General features: G+C 36.4%; 2 non-coding genes across 2 annotated transcripts; both read right to left on the bottom strand.

The window, feature by feature from the left end:
• Nucleotides 1–6,365: 6,365 nt before the first annotated feature.
• On the bottom strand, nucleotides 6,366–6,472 carry LOC116144706. The gene has a single exon (XR_004130308.1). It is a non-coding gene; the product is annotated as a small nucleolar RNA R71 (small nucleolar RNA).
• A 2,943-nt stretch (nucleotides 6,473–9,415) lies between these two features.
• Nucleotides 9,416–9,522, bottom strand: LOC116144704. Its single transcript, XR_004130306.1, has one exon. It is a non-coding gene; the product is annotated as a small nucleolar RNA R71 (small nucleolar RNA).
• Nucleotides 9,523–9,792: the final 270 nt, after the last annotated feature.

The following is a 9,792-nucleotide window of genomic DNA, read 5'->3' as shown; positions in this document are numbered from 1 at the left end:
AGATGAGAAGTGTGTAAGGAAAGAATTAAGAGAAAGAATTACGGGGACAGACAAGTAGAGGATTTACTTACTGAGCATTACTTTTGTGTTCACCCCGTTGTTTTTCTTTGTGTTTATAGGATCTAGGTGAGGAAGCGGTCGAATTGGCGTTGGTAAGCAAGGAGCAATAGCTACACTGTCCACTGTTTTTGATAACTTTTTGTAAAATGATACCTTATTTGGTAATAGGAATGTTTATATGTAATAAAAGAAAATTTTGGTTCCATCTACTTTTGTTGATATAAATGTATTTTACTTTATGTATTTCTATGAGTATCCTAGTATAAAGGAGTTATTACACTTTCTGAAATAAACTTCAATTGATAATAATCTGTCCCCCAAAAAAATAACATGGTTGCCCCTTTTTACAAGCAACAAACCCTAAAAGAAAACCCTAGCTAATTGAAAACTGGGTTGGGCCTAAGTACAAGCGAATTGGGCCTAAATAAACCTTAAATAAATAAAAGACTAAAGAATCTAATGATAATTAAAACATAAAAAAAGCCCAAGATTAAATAAACGAAAATTAATTCCTAAATTAATCCTTGCATCCAACTTGATCTTCCGAATCTACCCCTTACATAAAAAGATAATAGACCATCCTTGGTGAAGCTTTGAAATCTTCAAATTTAGTCTTAGAGTCTTCTAGTACAGCCTCTTTGTATTGCACTTCCATGATCAAGCCTTGCAAAGCCTCTTTCATCCTCTTTGTCTTTGCCCTAATCATTGGACCGTCAATTCCTTGCAAAGGATCTTGAGAATATTTGGGAACATCAACTTGGTCAGCACCTTAATCTCCATTATAATGCGTTGCACTAGGTTGTCCGCAAGCAACTTTAACAAGTGAGATAAGTCACTACCTTTCGACAGGGTCGTTCAACACTATCATAGCCTTACCGTATTATCTGTGTCCCTGGTTAGAATAATACTAGGGCTACGAATGTTTCTAGAATGTCCATCATATGTGATCATAGAGTTCTCATTTTCAAGATTTTAAACACTTGATACCCTCGTCACGGTTCTACCATTCTAAGGACATATATCATTACATATAACTATGATTTACATGCTCTAGGGCACTTGCTCTAACACTTGAATGGTGTCACCATTGCTTAACCATTGCAACTTGTAAGGATAAGCTCAATTAATAGTTAGTTGCCCCATTTTCTCCACAAGTGTGGTGGAAGCAACATTAGTGTGACTCCCACTATCTGTTATCACTGAACAAACTTTTCCCTTGATAGTGCACCTTGTGTGAAACAAGTTCTCCCTTTGGTTCTCTTGGGGGTTTGCCTGAGTATGAAACAATCTCTTGAGCATAAGCATGTCTCCATTATTGGCTTCCTCAATAAACTCATTCTCACTCTCTTTCTTTTCTTTAGTAAACTCCTTTTGACATGCATCATCAATCTCAATAATCTCTCTAAGTGTCATAACCCTTCGGTTTGGAAAAGTTGCTTGAAAGTGTCCATAACCTTGGCACTTGAAGCATTTCTTGTTTTTCAAATCTGATCGTGGAGCATCATTCTTCACAAAACCTATTTTCTCCTTTGGTGTTTCATTGGCTTTGTTCTTATCATAAGCCGTAGGTGTCACATACGGTTTGGTATAGGAAGGTGAACCCCTTTGGTAGATGTCCTCCTTAAAGAGCTTCTTGAGGCCCAAGGACTATATACTCTTCAATTGCTTCTCCACCTTTGTAGATAACTTGCAAACATCCTCAAAAGAATGATAAGTTTGCAAGTTAACCTTGTAAGCAATATCCTTACTCAAACTGCCAATAAATCTAGCAATGGTGTGCTCCTTCTCTTCAGGAATATCACTCCTTAACATCAATCTGTCAAACTCCCAAATATACTCTTCAACCTTTCTATCACCTTGTTTCAAGTTATAGACTTAAGATAAAAGTCTTGCTTATAATTTATTGGCAAGAACCTTTTCTCGCACACCCTTTTCAGTTTCTCACACGATCTAATCTTAGACTTCCCTTCCATTGCCCTCTTCTTTTTCGTATTCTCCCACCACAAAGAAGCATACTCCTTGAACTTCAATATGACCACCTTACATCTCTTCTCATCATTGTAGTTTTTGAACTCAAATACTTGCTCAATCTCATGCAACCAATCATTGAAGTCATTTGGATCAAGACTTTCATTGAATTCAAGCAAGTCTATCTTAATGCCTCTATCATCATCAAAATTTCTTCTACCCCCCAGGTACCTCGGATTCACTAGAGGTAGCACTACTATCTCCTATTTCTTACACTTGTGGTGGTGGTTGTTTGGTGGTAGTGGGGTCATCTTTCTTGGTGGGGTTGGTGTGGGGTTCCTTCATGGATGGGTTGGGTTAGGATTAGGTTAATTGGGCCATGTCTTTAGATGTGTTAACCATCATGACCATTACTGTATTCATTTGTTGCCTAACATCATCAATATCTCCTTGTAACTTCATATTGGTAAACTCCCATGGTGGTGGGGGTGAAGGTGAGGAGGTTGGGGTTTTGTTTTCCATGAGAAATGGGTGATTTTCGGTACTATGAACAGTAACTTATTTTGAATATGGAAATAGTGAAATTTGGGAGGGAAAGGTTAAATATTTAAGTTTTTGGTGAATTTGATTTAGGTGAATAGTAATTTGTGAATAATGTTATGAATAGTGGAGATTAGACTAATTAGTAGCGATTAGTCTAATTATGTGTGTTTAGTGTTTGGTTAAGGCTTAATATTGATTTGGTTGGAATGGAATGGGTTTAGTTGGAATTGGAGAAGAATGGTTAGTATTGGATGAGGTGGCAAGATAGTTGGTTAGTTGGGGACAATGTGTATGGGAGTTGGTAATAGTGGTTTGTGGAAAGAGAAAATGGGTTCAATGAAATGCAAGGAGAAGAAATTAAACTCAAGCACAAACACTTCCAAAACCCGGAAACTCCAACACAAATTCCAACAAAACTTCACACATTCAATCCTAATTCAACTCAACTCCACTCCACAACCTAAGCTCTGATACCAAATGATCCAAATCCAACAACACAACAACAACAATGCACCACAAAAATCAAGTCAAATTCGGCAAAGCATAAACTAGCAGAAAACACTTACTCGCAAATTTTCAGACCAAGACAAGTAGTAACCTTCAACCATAAAGGATCACTCCACCAACTTGAATTTAATTCACCACTAAATCCCCTTGCCAAGACTTGAATAAAGAATTCTCAAGCGAGAACACACAAGTTCTTTGAAAATAGATAAACCAAATATTTCATATATCTTAACTAATGTTACAAAGAGGAATAGTTGTGTTTATATAGGCAATTACAAGGATAGAAAAGTAAATCACAAATGAAAAGAAATTACAAATAAAGTCAACAAAAATACAAGCCATTAATTCAAAATTAAGACCTATGCCTATTCAATGCAAAGGGGACATAAACCCTTAAATCTAGGATCTTTGTCATAACCACTCTATTAGGTGTATAAGCTTGCTCCCATTAGATCAAAACCCAATCAATGGTCCTAATTAATTCTACTAATAAGGTTGCATGAAGTTGGGCCTCGTGGATCATGGAAATGAACCCAATAAGGAGTCATGTGAATTCTTCCTTTATAAATGCAAATTGGGTCGAATTGGGTGTTTTGGACAACTGGGCTTCCTTCTTGGTGGACTTGGACTTCTCTTGATGTGCTTGGACTTGGAATAACTTGGGCCATTTTGATTGGACTCATCTTATCCTTAGAACTTGCTTGGGCTAATAGTCTTCATTGTTTTCCACATTCCCTAAACCAAATGTTTTAGGGGATTTCTTTATTTCAACCGAATTAGCAAATGTGTTAGAGCTTGTAATTCCTCTTCCACTCATGATTACAAGTGTTTTAGGACTTGTAAACATATCATCCTCTCGGGTTGAGAAGGATTTGCCCTCAAATCCAGATCGTCCTCCAAGTAAGGTCTAAGATCACCCACATTAAATGTTGCCGAAACTACTCCAATCTCACTAGCCAACTCCACCTTATAAGCGTTATCATTTACTTGTTCAACAATCTCAAAAGGTCCATAATGGAGATCGAGGTGCTGACCAAGTTGATGTTCCCAAATATTCTCAAGATCCTTTGCAAGGAATTGGCGGTCCAATGACTAGGGCAAAGACAAAGAGGATGAAAAAGGCTTTGCAAGGCTTGATCATTGAAGTGCAATACAAAGAGGCTGTACTAGAAGACTCTAAGACTAAATTGGAAGCTTCACCAAGGATGGCCTATTATCTTTTTATGCAAGCGGTAGATTCGGAAGATCAAGTTGGATGCAAGGATTAATTCAGGAATTAATTTTCGTTTATTTAATCTTGGCCTTTTTTTTATGTTTTAATTATCATTAGATTCCTTGGTCTTTTATTTATTTAAGGTTTAATTAGGCCCAATTCGCTAGTACTTAGGCCTAACCCGTTTTTCAATTAGCTAGGGTTTTCTTTTAGGGTTTGTTGCTTATAAAAATTGGTAGCCATGTTATTTTTTGGGGGACAGATTATTATCAATTGAAGTTTATTTCAGAAAGCTATTTGCTTTGCCTTCTTTTATTCTTAATTGAATGCTTGAATTTCGACTTATCAAAGGGAGTGATCAACCTTTGTCGCATCTCAAAATTAGGGTTTTAAGGACTTAGTTTCCTTAGGGTTCTAATTCGATCATCCTCAACACGTTCCAAGCAAACTGACTTGTTTCTATTCTATCAGTCCATTTGCCCTAGGAGCCAATTACTATTTCTCTTGCTCAGAAATCTCTCCTTTCTCAAATGGATCCATACTAAATTCCCAAAGTTTAGGCTTTCTATGTTTATTAGCCTTACTTTTGATTTTTTTCATTTGATTTCTCAATTTGAACCCTCACGGTTTCATGGAGTTTCTTCATGTGCTTCAACTTCTCATTGGCATCCATACTCGGTTTAAAATCAAGGGGTAAAGAAGTGAGATCAAAAGGGATAAGTGGATTTACTCCATATAACACCTCAAATGGAGTGTGACCCATGGTAGAACTTAGACTCCTATTATAAGTGAATTCAACATGTGCTAATTGCAGGACCCAATCTCTCAAATGCTTGCTAACTAAACTCGTCAAGACATTACCCAACACCATATTCACAACTTCGGTTTGGCCATCTGTTTGTGCATGATGTGAAGTGCTAAACATCAACTTAGTTCCTAATTTACCTAATTTACCTAGTTTACTTTGATGATATTTTAGTTTATAGCAAAAATTTGGATGAACATGTGAAACACTTGTATGTCGTGTTTAGTGTGTTGAGTGAGTACCAATTGTATGCTAATCTTAAGAAGTGAATGTTTTGCATGGAATCTATTCTGTTCCTTGGATTTGTTGTTAGTTTGTAGGGTATTAGTGTTGATGAAGAAAAGGTAACAGCATTAAGGGACTGACTGGCTTGCACCTAAGAATGCGAACGAGGTGAGAAGTTTCCAAAGGTTAGCAAGTTTTTATCGAAAGTTTGTTAAAGATTTTAGTTCTATTGCTGCACCTTTGAATGAACTTGTTAAAAAGAATGTTGTTTTTAAGTGGGATGATGATGTGCATGACCAGGCTTTCAAAACTTTGAAAGATATGCTAACTAATGCGCCTTTGTTGTGTTTGCCTAAGGTGCATTAGTTAGCATATCTTTCAAAGTTTTGAAAGCCCGGTCATGCACATCATCCCACTTAAAAACAACATTCTTTTTAACAAGTTCATTCAAAGGTGCAGCAATAGAACTAAAATCTTTAACAAACCTTCGATAAAAACTTGCTAACCCATGGAAACTTCTCACCTCATTCGCATTCTTAGGTGCAGGCCAATCAGTCCCTTATTGTAGTTACCTTTTCTTCATCAACACTAATACCCTATAAACTAACACCTAATCCAAGAAACAGAATAGATTCCATGCAAAACATGCACTTCTTAAGATTAGCATCCAATTGGTACTCACTCCACACTAAACACGGCATACAAGTGTTTCACATGTTCATCCAAATTTTTGCTATAAACTAAAATATCATCAAAGTAAACTACCACAAATTTTCCTATGAAGGCACACAAGACATGGTTCATTAACCTCATGAATGTACTAGGTGCATTAGTTAAACCGAAAGGCATTACTAACCACTCATACAATCCATATTTAGTTTTAAATGTAGTTTTCCATTCATCTCCCTCTTTCATGCGAATCTGATAATAGCCATTCCTTAAATCAATTTTAGAAAACAATTGATTTAAAGAATGCTCACGTAATATATCAGGGAAGATCGCAACCTGGAATGAATTAGCACAGAAGTTCCTGACCAATCTGCGAAGATGAGAAATGATATCACATCTTTTCTACAAGAAGACTCTGAATCATTATATGAGGCGTGGGATAGATACAAGGAACTACTAAGGAGGTGTCCACACCATGGGTTACCAGTTTGGATGCAAGTCCAAATGTTTTATAATGGATTGATGGTAAATATGCAAACAATGATGGATGCAGCATCGGGGGGAGCATTACAAAATAAGACACCTGAAGAAGCTCATGAGGTTCTTGAAGTTTTGGCAAGTAACAAATTTTTTTGTCATTTTTGGAGAAGTTTATTAGGTAAATTAGGAACTAAGTTGATGTTTAGCACTTCACATCATGCAGAAACAAATGGCCAAACCGAAGTTGTGAATAAGGTGTTGGGTAATGTCTTGACAAGTTTAGCTAGCAAGCATTTGAGAGATTGGGTCCTGCAATTAGCACATGCTGAATTCACTTATAATAGGAGTCCGAGTTCTACCATGGGTCACACTCCATTTGAGGTGTTATATGGAGTAAATCCACTTATCCCTTTTGATCTCAATTCCTTACCCCTTGATTTTAAACCAAGTGTGGATGCAAATGAGAAGTTGAAGCACATGAAGAAACTCCATGAAACCGTGAGGGTTCAAATTGAGAAATCAATTGAAAAAAATCAAAAGTAAGGCTAATAAACATAGAAAGCCTAAACTTTGGGAATTTAGTATGGATCCATTTGCGAAAGGAGAGATTTTTTAGCAAAAGAAATAGTGGTTGGCTCCTAGGGCAAATGGACTGATAGAATAGAAACAAGTCAGTTTGCTAGGAACGTGTTGAGGATGATCGAATTAGAACCCTATGGAAACTAAGTCCTTAAAACCCTAATCTTGAGACGCCACAAAGGTTGATTACCCCCTTTGATAAGTGATAATCATATTTTACACTATGATTTTGCATTGAATTTTGATAGGATTTATGATACTTTTCACACAATTTGGGCCATAATTGCTACCCAATTCTATTAATTTGTCTTTGCAGGCCTAAACGATGATTTTGAGCATAAATGACAGTTTTGAGCGTAAATTGTGTAACTTGAGCTTGAAAACTTGTAATGACCTGAATTTAGAAGCTTTAGAAATCTAAGAAGAAGAGCGACAACTTTAATGTTTTAGATTTTTCCTAATTCTGACTGGACAAGGGTGAAAACTTGGCTTGAAGTCGTGAAAAGTATGCTGGGAACTAAAGAAAAAATGGCTTTGGATGTGCTTCAGTATTTCTTCCATAACTTGCGCTATAGACATCATATTGTGCTGATTCTTGAATTTTTAGAAATATAATTTAAATGGCTACAATTCATATGTTTACCACTGTTCCAGATTCAGACTCTATCATGCTCAGATTTGGCCCGAAAGTCCTCACCATGGCAAGAAAAAAGCTTCTCCGCGGTGAAACCTGAATCAGCTGTAAAAATAAAACGACACGTTTTGGCTTGCTAGGGCTTCATCCTTAAGTGAGAGAGGTTTAAATTAGACCAAAAGGGAAGAGAAAAGGGTCGTGGTACGTCATTTGGAAGGCAGCTCTTGGAAGGAGAAAATTATTGAAGATTTGGGCTTCAAATTAGAGAAGATTTCTCCATCTTTTGCTTGTTTTTCAATGATGAATCTTGATTCAGTTTGTTTTAGTTATTTTATTTCGTTTTTGAGTATGAACTGAGTTGTTTAGCTAGGGTTTCATGTAACCTTGATACAATGATTCAATTTTATATGAATGGATTTACTTTTGAGTTTTAATTTCATGATTGAATGTTTATCTCTTTGCTTAACGACTTTTGGATGCTTGATCACCATTCAACTGTGTGTTGTTCACAATGAGACTGAGAAGTGATTTGTGATTGTGCCTCTTGGGATAAATACCATAGGTTAAGCAAACGCTAGAGATAGGTTTAGCGATCTATGAAATCTAGATTGAATTCCATAAAGCTTAAAAGACTTTGAACTATTAATCTTCATTTTGTTGGGTGCGGAAGCCTAATAGGGATAAGTAGGGAAATGTAGCCTAAGAAGGTATGTTTTACAACTTAGAGAATTTGATTTTCAATCAAGAAATTAGAACTTGGGTAATAGATTCTATGAATTGGGTTAGCATATCTAGGTGAAATCAACACCCTAGCATTTTTTAGCATTGTTTAATTAGTTAAGTTGTTGGGTTTTGCTTAATTTCATTATCATTCATTTATATTTTGTTAATTTGTATTTAGTTTTTTAATTTTCCATCAATCCAATTTATTGTTGCTTCAATTAGGACTTAAACAAGAGAATTCGGTATTTAGTAACACTATCCTCGTGGGAACAATACTCACTCATCACTTTATTACTTTGTGCGACTAGTGCACTTGCTATTTATGCATGTTGTAGTTACAACGCATCAAGTTCTTGGAGCCATTGCCGGGGACTGAGTTTGTGTTAACATTAAAATTTTCTTGTGTTAGCTAGATTGGAGTTTTATTTTTAATTGTTATTGTTTTATTTTTGTTACTTTTCTTTGTTTGGTGTGATTTTGCTCTTGCTAGTTTTCTTTGCAGTTTATACGAAGAGCAAAATGTCAGCCAGTGGTTCTTGTTGATCCTGAGATTGAAAGAACCACTCCAAGATTGAACAGAGAAAGAAGAGAAAGAGAAGCTAGAGTTGAACTAGAAGAAATAGTTGTAGAGATGGCAGAGAATAGAACACTGAGAGCATTCTCTGTTCCCTTAGTTGAAGGCAGTGGGTCGAGCATTACAAGACCAGCTATCCAAGCTAACATGTTTGAGATAAAGCCGACAATCATCCAGATGATCCAACAGTCGGTTCAGTTCAGGGGGGATTTGAAGGAATATCCAAATCTACACATTGCAAATTTCTTAGAGATTTGCGATACTATCAAGTCTAACGGAGTGTCAAATGATGCCATCAGATTGAGACTATTCCCATTTTCATTGAAAGATAAAGCTAAGGGATGGTTATTAGCACTACCAACTGGAACAATCACCACATGGAATGATATAGCACAGAAGTTTCTGACCAAGTTCTTTCCTCTAGCAAAGTCAGCAAAGTTGAGAAATGACATCACATCATTCATTCAAGAAGAATCAGAATCTTTTTATGAGGCTTGGGAGAGATGCAAAGAATTACTGAGATGGTGTCCACATCATGGGTTGCCAGTTTGGATGCAAGTCCAAACATTTTATAATAGATTAATAGTGAATGTGCAAACTATGGTGGATGTAGCCTCAAGAGGAGCATTTTAGAATAAGACTCCAGAAGAAGCTCACGAGTTGCTTGAGGTTCTGGCAAGCAACAACTATCAAAGACCTAATGCGAGGGTGCTACCGAAGAAATCTATGGGTCTTCATGAAGTTGATGCATATACAGCCATTTCAACCCAACTGACAGCACTTCAGAAATAGTTAGGAAGTATGCAGGTAAA

Source organism: Pistacia vera, unplaced genomic scaffold (assembly GCF_008641045.1).
Source record: "Pistacia vera cultivar Batoury unplaced genomic scaffold, PisVer_v2 Contig451, whole genome shotgun sequence".
Lineage (NCBI taxonomy): Eukaryota > Viridiplantae > Streptophyta > Magnoliopsida > Sapindales > Anacardiaceae > Pistacia > Pistacia vera.
Note: the sequence above shows the minus strand (reverse complement) of the source record. Positions and strands in the feature narration are given on the sequence as shown.